Below are 14,807 nucleotides of genomic sequence, written 5' to 3' on the forward strand. Positions count from 1 at the left end.
ACACAACATATTATATTTAGTCTTTTATGATATGTTGTCTTAAGGTATTGATGTAGCCACACAAGTTATAGATGCGTTAATATAGCTTTAGACATATATGAAGAGAAAGAAATGACCAAATGTTAATTGACATTTGGCTATTTAGTTGTAACATACATGTTTTGAAATCGTGTTTTAAGTAAATAATATTATGAAATATTATGTGAATTTAAATGTTGAGTTCTAACCGATAGTTTTTACTAAAATGAAATAAAACTATGTTTACAATCACTTATAAAATATTGTAAGTCTTATGAAATTCCAATTAAAAGCTAAATAATGAAATATAACAAAATATAAAATTTGAAATAAGTAATATTTTATTATTGAAAGTTGTAGATAATCTCGTTAGAAACATTTAAGCGAAAACATCATCGAAATCCGAGTTATAACGAATAAGTTATGACCAATCGAAGATCCGCGACAAAGCCGACACGACGCCGAATGACATAAAAAGTGAGTTTTTGATAAACTATTTTTTAGTTTTACTAATCTAAATGAAATTCGTAGTATTCCTTAAACTGAGAAGTTCGATAAAAAGAACGCCAAAATCTGACTTCGTATGAGTAAGTTATCATTTTTCGAATTTTCAGCTTAGCAGTAGACAACTAAAAATTCGAAATTTAGATCGAGTGATTTTTAGCCGACACAACCTAAACGAGAATTGAAGGTCTCGTCATTAGTAGTACAACGGTAAAAATTCTGACAAAAACGGATGTCGGATGAAGAAGTTATGAATTTTTAACAGATTTCCTGTCTCGGTCTGCTAAAAATAATAATTTTAAAATTAAATCAAAATTAGCCGAAGAAGTCTAAACGAAAGTTGTAGAGCATAATTTTAGATATGCGTGCATATAAAGAACGTCAAAAACAGAGCTTGTATGCGAAAGTTATGGATTTTAGAAGTTTTTGCACAAAAATCGAGAAATTTCGCATAGGTGGCTTCGGCCACATCAGCTTCGCTGCATATGTGCCACGTGTCCGAAAATCTACTGAGTCATCCGAGACGTGTCGCATGAACAGTAGCCACGTGTCGCTTCAGGATTCAACCGAAGTCTCGGCCCTCGCACATCCGATGCGTGTGCACCCCCATATCCGAGCCGAAGACCGAGCTGATGATGCGCCTGAAGCCGATGACTCCTCGCATCCGAGCCTCGCCGAAGATGCCATCTGGTCTGAGCCTCGCACCTGGCCGCCTTGCAGGCGCGACGTCTGGCCTTCCGAGCCTCGCTCTCCCTGCCGCATGTCTGATCTTCATACCACCTGGTCCTTCCCTCTTGCTTCGGATTCGAGGCTCGCACCTATATAAGGGGTGCGAGACCTCCCGAGTAAATGTTAGAAATTTTCCACTTTTTACCCCTAAACTTATATTTCTTTTACTTCCACTTCCCCCAAATCCTCGGTACTAATTCCAAAGCCCGAAACACGCCCCGAGACTCCCGAGAAGCCCAAAAAATTTATCTTTTCAGTTTTGAAGGTCTACCTTCGCAGAGCCCGGTTTTCAACGAAGAAAGTGATATTTAGAGTCGAAGTGCTGCCCAACTTACTATTTTAGTCCTCGGTTATTTCATGCTGAGTTTAATATATAGGAACAATTGTATGTTATGTGTTATATGTGCTATGTGCTTTTCAGTGTTATTATTTCGGGTCATTTTCCCAGGTTATTTTTATTCGCTATTTTAATAGCAAAGAAATGCCTTTGACCATGTGATCAGTGAAAGGACTTAGATTCACGTTGGTACTGGTATGTAGTGTGACATCCCCAAAATCACGGCCAGAAAAGACCGGTTTTGTTTATACTTTATTTCAAAATCAGAGTTATCTTTTAATAAAAGGGTTGCGGAATTTGTCCCAAAACAATAATATGATAAAGATTTATCAAAAGCATTTCCATAGAAATGTATTTCATTAAAAGACTCGGGATGTCATGTTCGTACAGATCAAAAGTATAAACAGTACAATATAAGCCTTACTACATTATTTCATATCTACAGGCCTATATCCGTAATCCCTCGTCCAAAACATCACACCTATGCTCATGCGCCACTACCTGTAATGCATAAAACTGAGTGGGTCAGGCTTGGGAGCCTGGTGAGCACATAGGGTTTTCAACCCACAATAAGTTTATTAATTTCATCAATCAACAATAACCCGATTACCCGTTCCCGTTATCCTCACTTTACGTCCCTAAACACCTATCATAAGGGACCTAGCCTAAGGATCATCATCGGGATGGACACTACTGCTAAGGGGATTCCTCAGCAATAAATGTCCTAATAGGCAACCATGTGGGGGATGGAGTACACCGGTGAACACATCGCTCACAACACCTACAGGTTGCGAACCTGCTAGTGTTCCACTGGACTGTCTAGAAGAGTCCGTGGTCGTCATCTATACTCCGCTAGATGACTGGATCAACAACAACAACATCGAGGCCTCTCATCATTTTATCACACATCACCTATTACATCTACCCATGTTTTACCCCAACATTTTCGTAGATATAAAATACATATACAGTTTAAATCATTGAAAACATGTATAACAACGTTCATCTAGCATAGATAGCAAGTATTCAGATAATATGCACACATAACACGTAATTTATATAAAATACTTCATATCTATGTGTAAGTTGAAGGTAACTATGCACTCACCTGAAAAGGTGGTGATTCCGAACTCAGACAGCGCTTCGCTTCTTAAAAAGAATTTTTCTTCGACGAAACCTAGTATTATTACCACTAGAGTTTAGTTCATTATTCGTCGAGACTAATTAATAGTCTAGCTATTATTATTATTATTATATAAGCGTCAAAAAAATACTTATATAACCCATAATAATAGCCCAAGTATTTATTATAAGTTCCTAATAACGTTACTATAATTAAATAAAAGTTATATTAAAAATAGCGTAGGCGTAGCTCACTTACAGCGGGTTTTATAGAAAATCGGGCTTTGCTTGGAGCAGCGTTCCCGAGCCAAAAAGCTCTTCTTCTCGGAGCCTTCGAGCACTCCGGGGCTTCCGCCTCGTGCTAGGGAGGTTCCCTAGGCTTTTCGGGGGATTTCGGGGCTAGAGAGAGGTTCTAGAGAGAGAGAGAGTAAAGAGAAGAAAGAATGGGAAAGGTGTGAAGAAAATGAGGGTGGGAGAGGTGGTATTTATAGGGTGAAATGTGGCTGAACTTGGTGCCACATGTCACCATCTGGTGGCAAGCCTTGGGGAGAAAGCAATGGCCAAGATTGTGCCACATCACCCATTTTCGCACAGCACACTTCCGACTTCTAAAATCCGTAACTTTCACATACGACCTCCGTTTTTGACGTTCTTTATATCCACGCGTAGGTAATAATAAGATCTACAACTTTCATTTTGACACCGTCAGCTAATTCTCGACCGATCTTAAATTTAACAGTACAAGGGGATTATACTGTTAAACGTCTGCGTAAAATTAATAACTTCTACATACGGACTCTGTTTTTGTCTGTCTTTTTACCGTTGATTTCCTATTAATGAGATCTTCAACTCTCATTTATGTTGCGTAAGCCAAAAACCGCTCGAACTAAAATTCGAGTTTCAGGCCGTGCACTGCTAAGCCGAATCTTAGAAAAATCATAACTTCTTCATACGAAGTCAGATTTGGGCGTTCTTTTTATCGATGTTCTTAGTTTAATATATTCTACGACTTTTGTTTATATTGCTAAGGCTAAAAAGTCTTCTATCGTAAATTCACTATTTACGTCTCCCGGTATCGTGCCGGTTTTGTCGTAAAACTTCGGCGGGCCATAACTTCTTCTTTATAGCTCGGATTTCGGCATTCTTTATATGCACGGAAACCTTGAGACATATTCTACAACTTTATGTAGAGATATCGGGATTATCTCACACTTTAATTTTGATGCTCATTTTTATTCTTTATTAATTATACATTTATAATTAAATAATAAACACATAAACACACATAATTCACATAATACTCAAATATTTCATATTTATTACTTCAAAAAGAGTTACAATAGTTGACCTAGACTATTACATTGACAAAAATGCTTAGCCCTGAAAACCCAGGCGTTACAATTCTCACCCCCTTAGGATGATTCCGTCCCGGAATCATGCATCAGCAAACAGATGTGGATAGCGACTCATCATGTCATCCTCTGTTTCCCAAGTGAGATTCGGCCCATTCGAATGTTTCCATCGGACTAGCACCAAGTCGACCATCTTGCGTCGTAACTTCTTAGTCTTACGGTCAATAATTGCCTCAGGCTCTTCGATCAGCCTTTTATTCTCATCCATCCTTAATTCCGAGATTGGAATTATTTCGGGAACATCTCCCATGAATTTCCTCAAATAACACACATGGAAGGTGTTATGAATACCATTGAGTTCTTCGGGCAATTCCAGCTTGTAAGCTTGGTTCCCAATCCTCTAAAGAACTTTGAATGGTCCAATAAACCTTGGACTCAACTTTCCTCTTTTCCCAAATCGTATAAGTCCCTTCCACGGTGAGACTTTAAGTAAAACGGAATCCCCAACTTCGAAGGTTATCGGTCGTCTTTTCTTGTCGGCATAGCTCTTCTGACGATCCTGAGCTGCTAACATTCTTTCCCTAATCACCTTCAATTTCTCAGCAGTCTCATGGACTATCTCGGGGCCCATAAACTGCTTCTCTCCGGCTTCAAGCCAACAAGACGGCGTACGACACTTCATCCCATACAAGGCTTGATAAGGAGCCATCTTGATGCTTGAGTGAAAACTATTGTTGTAGGAAAATTCTACCAGAGGTAAGTGCTCGTCCCAATTCCCTTGGAATTCGAGGGTACATGCTCTCAGCATATCTTCCAACGTCTGAATCGTTCTTTCACTCTGACCATCAGTTTGCGGATGGTAAGCAGTACTCAAACACAACTTTGTACCCAACTCCTCTTGTAGACTCCTCCAAAACCTCGATGTGAAACGACTATCACGATCTGACACAATAGTAAGAGGGACACCGTGAAGTCTTACAATTTCCTTCACGTAAGCATTTGCGAGCTTATCCATAGACCACTTCTCGTTGGCTGCTATGAAGTGTGCACTCTTGGTGAAACGATCCACGACTACCCAAATCATGTCGTGTCCATTCTTCGTTCTGGGCAGTTTAGTCACAAAATCCATGGTGATGTCTTCCCATTTACCCATGGGTACAGGTAAGGGTTCTAAACTCCCATACGGTTTTTGATGTTGTGCCTTAACCCTCGCACATGTTATGCACTCAGCCACATACTTCGCAACATCGAGCTTCATCGTCGGCCACCAGTAGTAGGGTTTTAGGTCCTTATACATTTTAGTGCTACCGGGATGAATCGAGTACATGGTCTTGTGTGCTTCTTCCATTAGAAGATCTCTTATTCCTCCCGTCTTAGGTACCCAAATTCGATCTTGGAATACATTCAGTCCTCGACTGTTCGTACCGAACACTAACGTTTTTCCCAAACGTTCTTCCTTTCGGTCATTCTTTTCTAAGGCTTCTTCTTGAGCTTTCCTGATACTTTCCACAATCATCGAGACGACTTCAATTCTTAACGCTCTTGGCCTTCTTCTTTCAAGATTGACTTTCCGACTGAGAGCATCAGCAACAATATTTGCTTTACCTGGGTGGTAAAGTATCTCACAGTCGTAGTCCTTGAGAAGTTCTAGCCAGCGTCGTTGCCTCATGTTCAACTCCTTCTGATTAAAGAGATACTGGAGACTCTTATGATCAGTGAAGAGCTTGCACTTCGTGCCGTAGAGGTAATGCCTCCATATCTTTAAGGCGAATACTACCGCTGCCAACTCCAGATCATGAGTGGGGTAGTTCTTTTCGTGCTCTTTCAATTGTCGAGATGCGTATGCTATCACCTTTTCTCTTTGGGTCAGAACACAACCTAACCCGACTCCAGATGCATCACTATAAACTGCGAAATCTTCGACTCCATCGGGTAGAGAAAGTATCGGCGCTTCACATAACTTCTTCTTTAGCTTCTCGAACGCCTCATCATGTTTCTCACTCCATGTATACGTAGCTCCTTTATGGGTCAAAGCTGTTAATGGAGCAGCTATCAAAGAAAAGCCTTGGATAAATCGTCGGTAATATCCGGCTAATCCTAGAAAGCTTCGAATCTCCGTGGGATTCTTCGGACGTTCCCACTTCATTACAGCTTCGATCTTGGCAGGGTCAACCATTATTCCTTCTTGGTTAACAACATGACCCAAGAATTGGACTTCCCGTATCCAAAAGTCGCATTTGGAGAACTTTGCAAAAAGCTTCTCATTCTTTAACACCTCCAACACTTCTCGTAGATGCTTGCCATGCTCCTCCTGGCTTTTCGAGTAAATGAGAATGTCGTCGATGAACACTATCACAGATTTATCGAGGAATGGTTTACAAACCCTATTCATCAAATCCATGAATGCTGCGGGAGCATTGGTTAGTCCGAACGACATAACCAAGAACTCGTAGTGTCCATATCTTGTTCTGAATGCAGTCTTCTCAATATCCTGCTCTCTCACCTTCAGCTGATGATATCCTGACCTAAGATCGATCTTTGAGAAGTAGCTCGAACCTTGCAGCTGATCGAATAGATCATCAATCCTCGGTAATGGATACTTGTTCTTCACCATTGCCTTATTCAACTCTCGGTAGTCTATGCACATCCTCATGCTTCCGTCCTTCTTCTTCACGAATAACACCGGAGCTCCCCAGGGTGATGAACTAGGTCGAATGAAACCGATATCCAACAGCTCCTGAAGTTGCATCATGAGCTCCTTCATCTCCGTCGGTGCTAATCGGTAAGGTGCCTTTGCTATCGGTGTTGTTCCTGGTAATAAGTCTATACGAAATTCTACTTGCCTATCAGGTGGTAATCCAGGAAGATCTTCGGGAAAGACTTCCGGATAATCGCACACAACCGGTATATTCTGCACCTCTTTCTTTTCTTTCTTAGCATCGATTACGAATGCCAAGTATGATGCACATCCCTTGGACAAACATTTCCTAGCTTTCATCAAGGATATGATTCCAGAACTCACTCTGCGTTTGTCCCCGTACACCATAAATGATTCCTTTCCGGGTGGGTTTATCCTAACTATCTTCTTTCGGCATAATATCTCGGCATCGTTGGCGCTAAGCCAATCCATACCCAAAACGATGTCGAAACCGTTTAACTCTATGGGTAATAGTTCCTCCTGGAATTCGTTTCCGTTTAGGTCAATGACGATGTTCCTAATACGATTACTAACAGGTACGAATTTGCCACTGGCAACTTCTACAATTAGGGCGTTATCAAGTTTTTCTACAGGTAATGCTAATTTCGCACTAAATTTATGCGACACAAAGGAGTAGTTGGCTCCGGAATCAAACAGTATATTTGCAGGCAAACCATTTACAAGAAAGGTACCTGAAGCGACGTCTGCTGCCTCCTTTGCAGCCTCGAGCGTCATCTGGAAGGCTCTCGCCTTCGGCTTTGGTGGTATGTTGGGTCTTCCTGCCTCCTTCTTCTTCGGGCAGTCCTTCAAAATGTGCCCTTCTTCATTACACCCATAACAGGCCTTCTGGTTAAGGGTGCATTCGTTGGCATAGTGCCCAGGCTTTCCGCATTTGTAACAAGTGACCCCTCCATCACACTTCCCAGAGTGCTTCTTCTTGCACTTGTCACACCACTTTGCTTCTGATCCTCCTCCTCTCGAACTAGACTTCGAGAATCTACCTTTCTTACCGGACCTCGAGGATCCGTCAAATTTCCGTTTCTCTCCTACTTCCGCTCTCTCCAGACCCTTTTCTCGTATCTGGGTCTCCACATTCTTAGCAGCCCAGATGGCAGCTTTTAGAGTGGTAGTTTGCTTGACCATTGGACCGAAGTCCGCTGGTAATCCGAGGGCAAATTTGTTAACCTTGGAGAGTTCAGTTGGGACGAGGTGAGGAACAAGCTTCATTTTCTCAGTAAAGCTTGCAGCGTATTCAGTAACGCTCATTCTTCCCTTCTTCAGATTCTGGAATTCGTTGCTGATCTCCAGAAGATCCTGCTCAGAGCAGTATTGCATCTTCAACTGTACCAGAAAATCCTCCCACGACATTTTGCTTGCTTCACCTTTGGGCATTGAATCAGCTAATAGCTTCCACCAGCTTAGTACTCCAGATTTCAATAGAGGAACTGCAAGAGCAGTCTTCTGCCTATTGCTACACTCGCAACTCTCAAACATTGTCTCCATCTCAGAGATCCAGTTCATGACTTCCACCGGCGTCGGGCTTCCGGATAGACTCGGTGGCTTGGATGCCATGAAATCCTTGTATTTGCATCCACGTCCATCATTTCCTCCATCCTGGTGGTTTTGCCTAACTATCGGTGGGTTGGCTTGACCAATAGTCCCACTGTAGTTTCCTTCTTCAGTCTGCCCTTCGTTCAACTCGGGCTGTTCGAACCGAATAGTCGCTTCCTCTCGATTTTGCTGGAGCAAACGCCTGGTTTCCTCCATTTGACGATTCAACATTGCCTGGATCATCGCTTGCACTCCGGCCATCGTTATTGGTCCGGCAGCGGCTTCCACAACTGGTATTTGCTCGATCACGGGGGGTTGGTGTCCGTTCCCATTTGCGTTTACGTTTCCACTACGGGTCCTTACCATCTTGATCTATATACCGAATAAGGTGGATTTAGATCTTTATTTAGGAGAGACGTTTTAAATCGTCCTTATCACTCCGAAACGTTTACATGCTAGTTCTAATATCGTAGTCGTACGTTTAGAATCCTAAACACATAAGGTTCCAGATCCGGTCGGCAACAGACCATAGATCCCGAACAAAATAACAGCATATCATGCATAAAACATTTAGCACATAAAAGCATTTTAGGCACAATTCCTAAAATAAGCTAGTGCTCACACCTCACAATCATCGCTTAGCATTCTAAGTTTAAGTCTAGAAATCCTACAAATTCCTAGTTCGCTTAAACTAATGCTCTGATACCAACTGTGACATCCCCAAAATCACGGCCAGAAAAGACCGGTTTTGTTTATACTTTATTTCAAAATCAGAGTTATCTTTTAATAAAAGGGTTGCGGAATTTGTCCCAAAACAATAATATGATAAAGATTTATCAAAAGCATTTCCATAGAAATGTATTTCATTAAAAGACTCGGGATGTCATGTTCGTACAGATCAAAAGTATAAACAGTACAATATAAGCCTTACTACATTATTTCATATCTACAGGCCTATATCCGTAATCCCTCGTCCAAAACATCACACCTATGCTCATGCGCCACTACCTGTAATGCATAAAACTGAGTGGGTCAGGCTTGGGAGCCTGGTGAGCACATAGGGTTTTCAACCCACAATAAGTTTATTAATTTCATCAATCAACAATAACCCGATTACCCGTTCCCGTTATCCTCACTTTACGTCCCTAAACACCTATCATAAGGGACCTAGCCTAAGGATCATCATCGGGACGGACACTACTGCTAAGGGGATTCCTCAGCAATAAATGTCCTAATAGGCAACCATGTGGGGGATGGAGTACACCGGTGAACACATCGTTCACAACACCTACAGGTTGCGAACCTGCTAGTGTTCCACCGGACTGTCTAGAAGAGTCCGTGGTCGTCATCTATACTCCGCTAGATGACTGGATCAACAACAACAACATCGAGGCCTCTCATCATTTTATCACACATCACCTATTACATCTACCCATGTTTTACCCCAACATTTTCGTAGATATAAAATACATATACAGTTTAAATCATTGAAAACATGTATAACAACGTTCATCTAGCATAGATAGCAAGTATTCAGATAATATGCACACATAACACGTAATTTATATAAAATACTTCATATCTATGTGTAAGTTGAAGGTAACTATGCACTCACCTGAAAAGGTGGTGATTCCGAACTCAGACAGCGCTTCGCTTCTTAAAAAGAATTTTTCTTCGACGAAACCTAGTATTATTACCACTAGAGTTTAGTTTATTATTCGTCGAGACTAATTAATAGTCTAGCTATTATTATTATTATTATATAAGCGTCAAAAAAATACTTATATAACCCATAATAATAGCCCAAGTATTTATTATAAGTTCCTAATAACGTTACTATAATTAAATAAAAGTTATATTAAAAATAGCGTAGGCGTAGCTCACTTACAACGGGTTTTATAGAAAACCGGGCTTTGCTTGGAGCAGCGTTCCCGAGCCAAAAAGCTCTTCTTCTCGGAGCCTTCGAGCACTCCGGGGCTTCCGCCTCGTGCTAGGGAGGTTCCCTAGGCTTTTCGGGGGATTTCGGGGCTAGAGAGAGGTTCTAGAGAGAGAGAGAGAGTAAAGAGAAGAAAGAATGGGAAAGGTGTGAAGAAAATGAGGGTGGGAGAGGTGGTATTTATAGGGTGAAATGTGGCTGAACTTGGTGCCACATGTCACCATCTGGTGGCAAGCCTTGGGGAGAAAGCAATGGCCAAGATTGTGCCACATCACCCATTTTCGCACAGCACACTTCCGACTTCTAAAATCCGTAACTTTCACATACGACCTCCGTTTTTGACGTTCTTTATATCCACGCGTAGGTAATAATAAGATCTACAACTTTCATTTTGACACCGTCAGCTAATTCTCGACCGATCTTAAATTTAACAGTACAAGGGGATTATACTGTTAAACGTCTGCGTAAAATTAATAACTTCTACATACGGACTCTGTTTTTGTCTGTCTTTTTACCGTTGATTTCCTATTAATGAGATCTTCAACTCTCATTTATGTTGCGTAAGCCAAAAACCGCTCGAACTAAAATTCGAGTTTCAGGCCGTGCACTGCTAAGCCGAATCTTAGAAAAATCATAACTTCTTCATACGAAGTCAGATTTGGGCGTTCTTTTTATCGATGTTCTTAGTTTAATATATTCTACGACTTTTGTTTATATTGCTAAGGCTAAAAAGTCTTCTATCGTAAATTCACTATTTACGTCTCCCGGTATCGTGCCGGTTTTGTCGTAAAACTTCGGCGGGCCATAACTTCTTCTTTATAGCTCGGATTTCGGCATTCTTTATATGCACGGAAACCTTGAGACATATTCTACAACTTTATGTAGAGATATCGGGATTATCTCACACTTTAATTTTGATGCTCATTTTTATTCTTTATTAATTATACATTTATAATTAAATAATAAACACATAAACACACATAATTCACATAATACTCAAATATTTCATATTTATTACTTCAAAAAGAGTTACAATAGTTGACCTAGACTATTACATTGACAAAAATGCTTAGCCCTGAAAACCCAGGCGTTACATGTAGCCTCTGGCCATGTAGAACAGGTCTCTGCAAGAGAATGATTTCTGTTCTATGATATTGGCAGAAGGTTAGACAGGGCTATAAGCCTGAAATCTACCAAAATGTTAATCTGAAGTTGTATGTTTTCTGTGCCATTTGGGCCAAAGCTTTATTGATGTATATCAAGTATGGAAATTGTTATGTCTCATTGATTGTATATCTTTAAATCAAATCAATGATTGATATGGAAAGTTTGTCACATGATTCATATATGCCCTTGTTGTTCCTTGTTCCTCTTTGCTTCTACCATATTGAAGTATATATATATGGTATAACGTTATATTGTATCTATTATTGAACTCACTAAGCGTCACCGCTTACCCTCTCAATGTTTAACAAATTGTAGGAGATAAGCATCCAGTATAGTTATATACTGGTAGAAGATTTTTGAATAGTTTGAAACTATTGTATCGATAGAAGCTTATGAATAGTTTGAAACTATTGTGTTTTGCACTCCCATATGTATAAAACTATAGAATCCTGGGAAGTTATGTAATATATATCACTTTAAAATAGTCGGTTTGTATCCAGTAGTTTGTAACCTCTTTATCAATGTAAAATATTGTTTTTATGAATATGCAAGTAGCATGTTTTGGAGTAACTAAATTGTCAAGTATGAAAGTTTGGGTCTTTCATAAATACGAAAGCAAGGGTCTTTCAATCATGGTATCAGAGTAGTAGTTTGAGTGAACTAAATTCCACGGATTTGTATTTCGACTTAAACTATTGGAAGTTCAATATATGAACTTAATCATTGTAAGTATAGGGATACAAACCATAGGAAATATATATAAGTAAAAGTATTAGGTAATAATATACCCTAATATTCTAAAATACAATGTTACCCGTATTTCAGAACAATGGCTGAATAGGTTAGTAGCCATACCCTTGAGGTAATGAGGTTGGTGGAGGTCCTCAACCCGAGGAAGTGAATACTCCAGTATCTCCTCGTGAGTAGTGACTCTTGGGTAAACTTACCGGTTTCATTCGACAGACTCTCGAAGAACACAAAAAGAATGGTGATAAGGGAAAAGAGAAAGCCACTGGAGAATTTTCAAAGGGAGAGGTGAAGCGTCCCTCGTTCAAAGATTTCAAGAGTAGTGGTGCTACAAAGTTTTTCGGTGTTCTCAATCCCATTATTGTTTTTACTTGGACCCAGAACACAGAGAAAGTGTTTCGTATTTCTCATGTGGATAATGAAGATAAGGCTAACTATTCTTCTGCAATGCTCATAGAAGCCTTGGTCTGGTGGGAAGCAACATATGAAGCTCTCAACAGGTTTGACCAGGAGAATTTAGCCTGGGAAATGTTTAAAACTCATTTGCTAGAGAAGTATTGTCCTCTAGACATGAGGAGGAGATTAGAGAAGGAATTCCTCGAGCTTAAACAAGGAGGAATGACTGTGAATGAGTATGAAAATCAGTTTAATCAAAGAGAAACGTTTGCTACAAAGTATATTCCAACTAAAGACGAGAAAATTTAGTTATTCATGGATGGACTGCAACACGAAATCCATGATTTCGTTGCCAATCGAGAACTTCTGTCATTCGATAAAGCCGTTGAATATGCTCGAAGACGTGAGCATGACTTAGAAATACGTGGTGCCACTTTTACTGCTCCGAAGGATCCATGTATTGAAAGAACTGTTCCTGTTCCTTCTTTTCTACCAGCTCAATCTGTTCGGAGTGAACCTGGTAATCAAGTTCAAACTCAAAATGCCTATCGTGGACGCGGTAGATGACAATCTTTTTCTATTCAATCCCCTTCATGTCGTATTTGTGGAAGGAATCATCCGGGCCAATGAAAAATAGATAAGGTATCCATTGTATGTTATAGATGTGGAGAAAAGGGTCATATAAAGCCAGCTTGCCCAAGAAAGGATGTTACTTGCTATGCATGTGGTATTACTGGCCACAAGAAGCGGTTTTTCCCTACTCTTACTAGTCAGATGACGGGAAGTCAAGCTTCTGTTCAACAACCGGCGAGAAGTCAAGTCCCAGTTCAACAATCAAAGGGTACTCCAACTAAAAAGGAGGAGGTGCTAAAAGCTAAGGGTCGTGCATTCCATATTACCTCAGAGGAGGCATGCGAGGACCCGAATGTTGTGACGGGTACATTTCTTGTCAACTCTAGACTTGTTCACATCTTATTTGATTCTGGTGCCTCAGATTCTTTTATGTCTTATGAATTTGTGCATTCCTTTTAAATTGCTTGCTTTGTACTCGCGCAACCATTTCACGTAGATACTGCGGGAAGTATAAAATTACTTGTTGATAAAGTCTATAGGGATTGTGTTATAGAAATTGAAGGCTATACTTTTCTTGCTAACCTGATCCCTGTCTCCTTGCCCAACTTTGATATTATTCTCGGTATGGATTGGTTATCAAAGAACCACACAGAACTATTGTACTATGAAAAGATAGTACGCATTCCTATTGAAGGGGAGAATCCTATCTATGTCTATGGTGAACAGAGACTCTTAAAAATAATCTATTTCCTTAAAGCTCGTAAATTCATATCGAAAGGGTGTTCTATCTATCTGGCCTACACAGTTGATGTCTCAAAAGAGGAGAAGAAAATTGTTAATGATGTTCTCGTTGTTAACGAATATCCTGATGTTTTCCCCGATGACTTGCCTGGCCTTCCTCCGGATAGGCAAGTAGAATTCCGAATTGACCTTGTGTCTGATGCTGCTCCGATTGCAAAGACTCCTTATCGTCTTGCGCCAGACGAGATGAAAGAAATGATGATCCAACTGCAAGAACTACTTGACAAGGGTTTCATTCGATCGAGTACCTCTCCCTAGGGTGCTCCGGTACTGTTTGTCAAGAAGAAATATGGATCGATGTGGATGTGCATTGATTATCATGAGCTGAATAAGGTGACTATCAAGAACAAGTACCCACTGCCTCGCATCGATGATTTGTTCGATCAACTTCACGGTGTTAGCTATTTCTCAAAGATTGATCTAAGATCTGGTTATCATCAGTTGAAAGTTCACGAGCAGGATGTACTGAAGACTGCTTTTCGTACTCGATATGGGCATTATGAATTCCTTGTTATGCCATTTGGTTTAACAAATACTCCTGCTATATTCATGGATATGATGAATCGGGTATGCTGCCCAATGCTCGATAAATTAGTCATCGTATTCATTGACGATATTCTAATCTATTCCAAGTCTGAAGCTGATCATGCCATTCATCTTCGTGCGGTATTATAACTTCTTCGAAAGGAGAAACTATATGCTAAATTCACGAAATGTGAAATTTGGCTTCGCCAAGTTCAATTTTTCGATCATGTGATTTCTAGTGATGGTGTATCCGTAGATCCTATCAAAATTGAAGCCATTCAAAATTCATAAGTGCCCAGTAATGCTTCCAAAATTCGCAGTTTCTTGGGTCTCGCGGGATATTACGGAAGA

General features: G+C 40.3%; 1 long non-coding RNA gene across 1 annotated transcript; it reads right to left on the reverse strand.

Annotated features, from left to right (window-relative positions):
* Positions 1-1,913: 1,913 nt before the first annotated feature.
* LOC145043503 (uncharacterized) lies at positions 1,914-2,753 on the reverse strand. Its single transcript, XR_013681043.1, has 2 exons — positions 2,697-2,753; positions 1,914-2,089 (listed from the first exon to the last, which is right to left on the reverse strand). It is a non-coding gene; the product is annotated as an uncharacterized LOC145043503 (long non-coding RNA).
* Between the last annotated feature and the right edge of the window lie 12,054 nt (positions 2,754-14,807).

This window comes from Lactuca saligna, chromosome 4, assembly GCF_052625555.1.
Source record: "Lactuca saligna cultivar CGN05327 chromosome 4, ASM5262555v1, whole genome shotgun sequence".
Classification (NCBI taxonomy): Eukaryota; Viridiplantae; Streptophyta; class Magnoliopsida; order Asterales; family Asteraceae; genus Lactuca; species Lactuca saligna.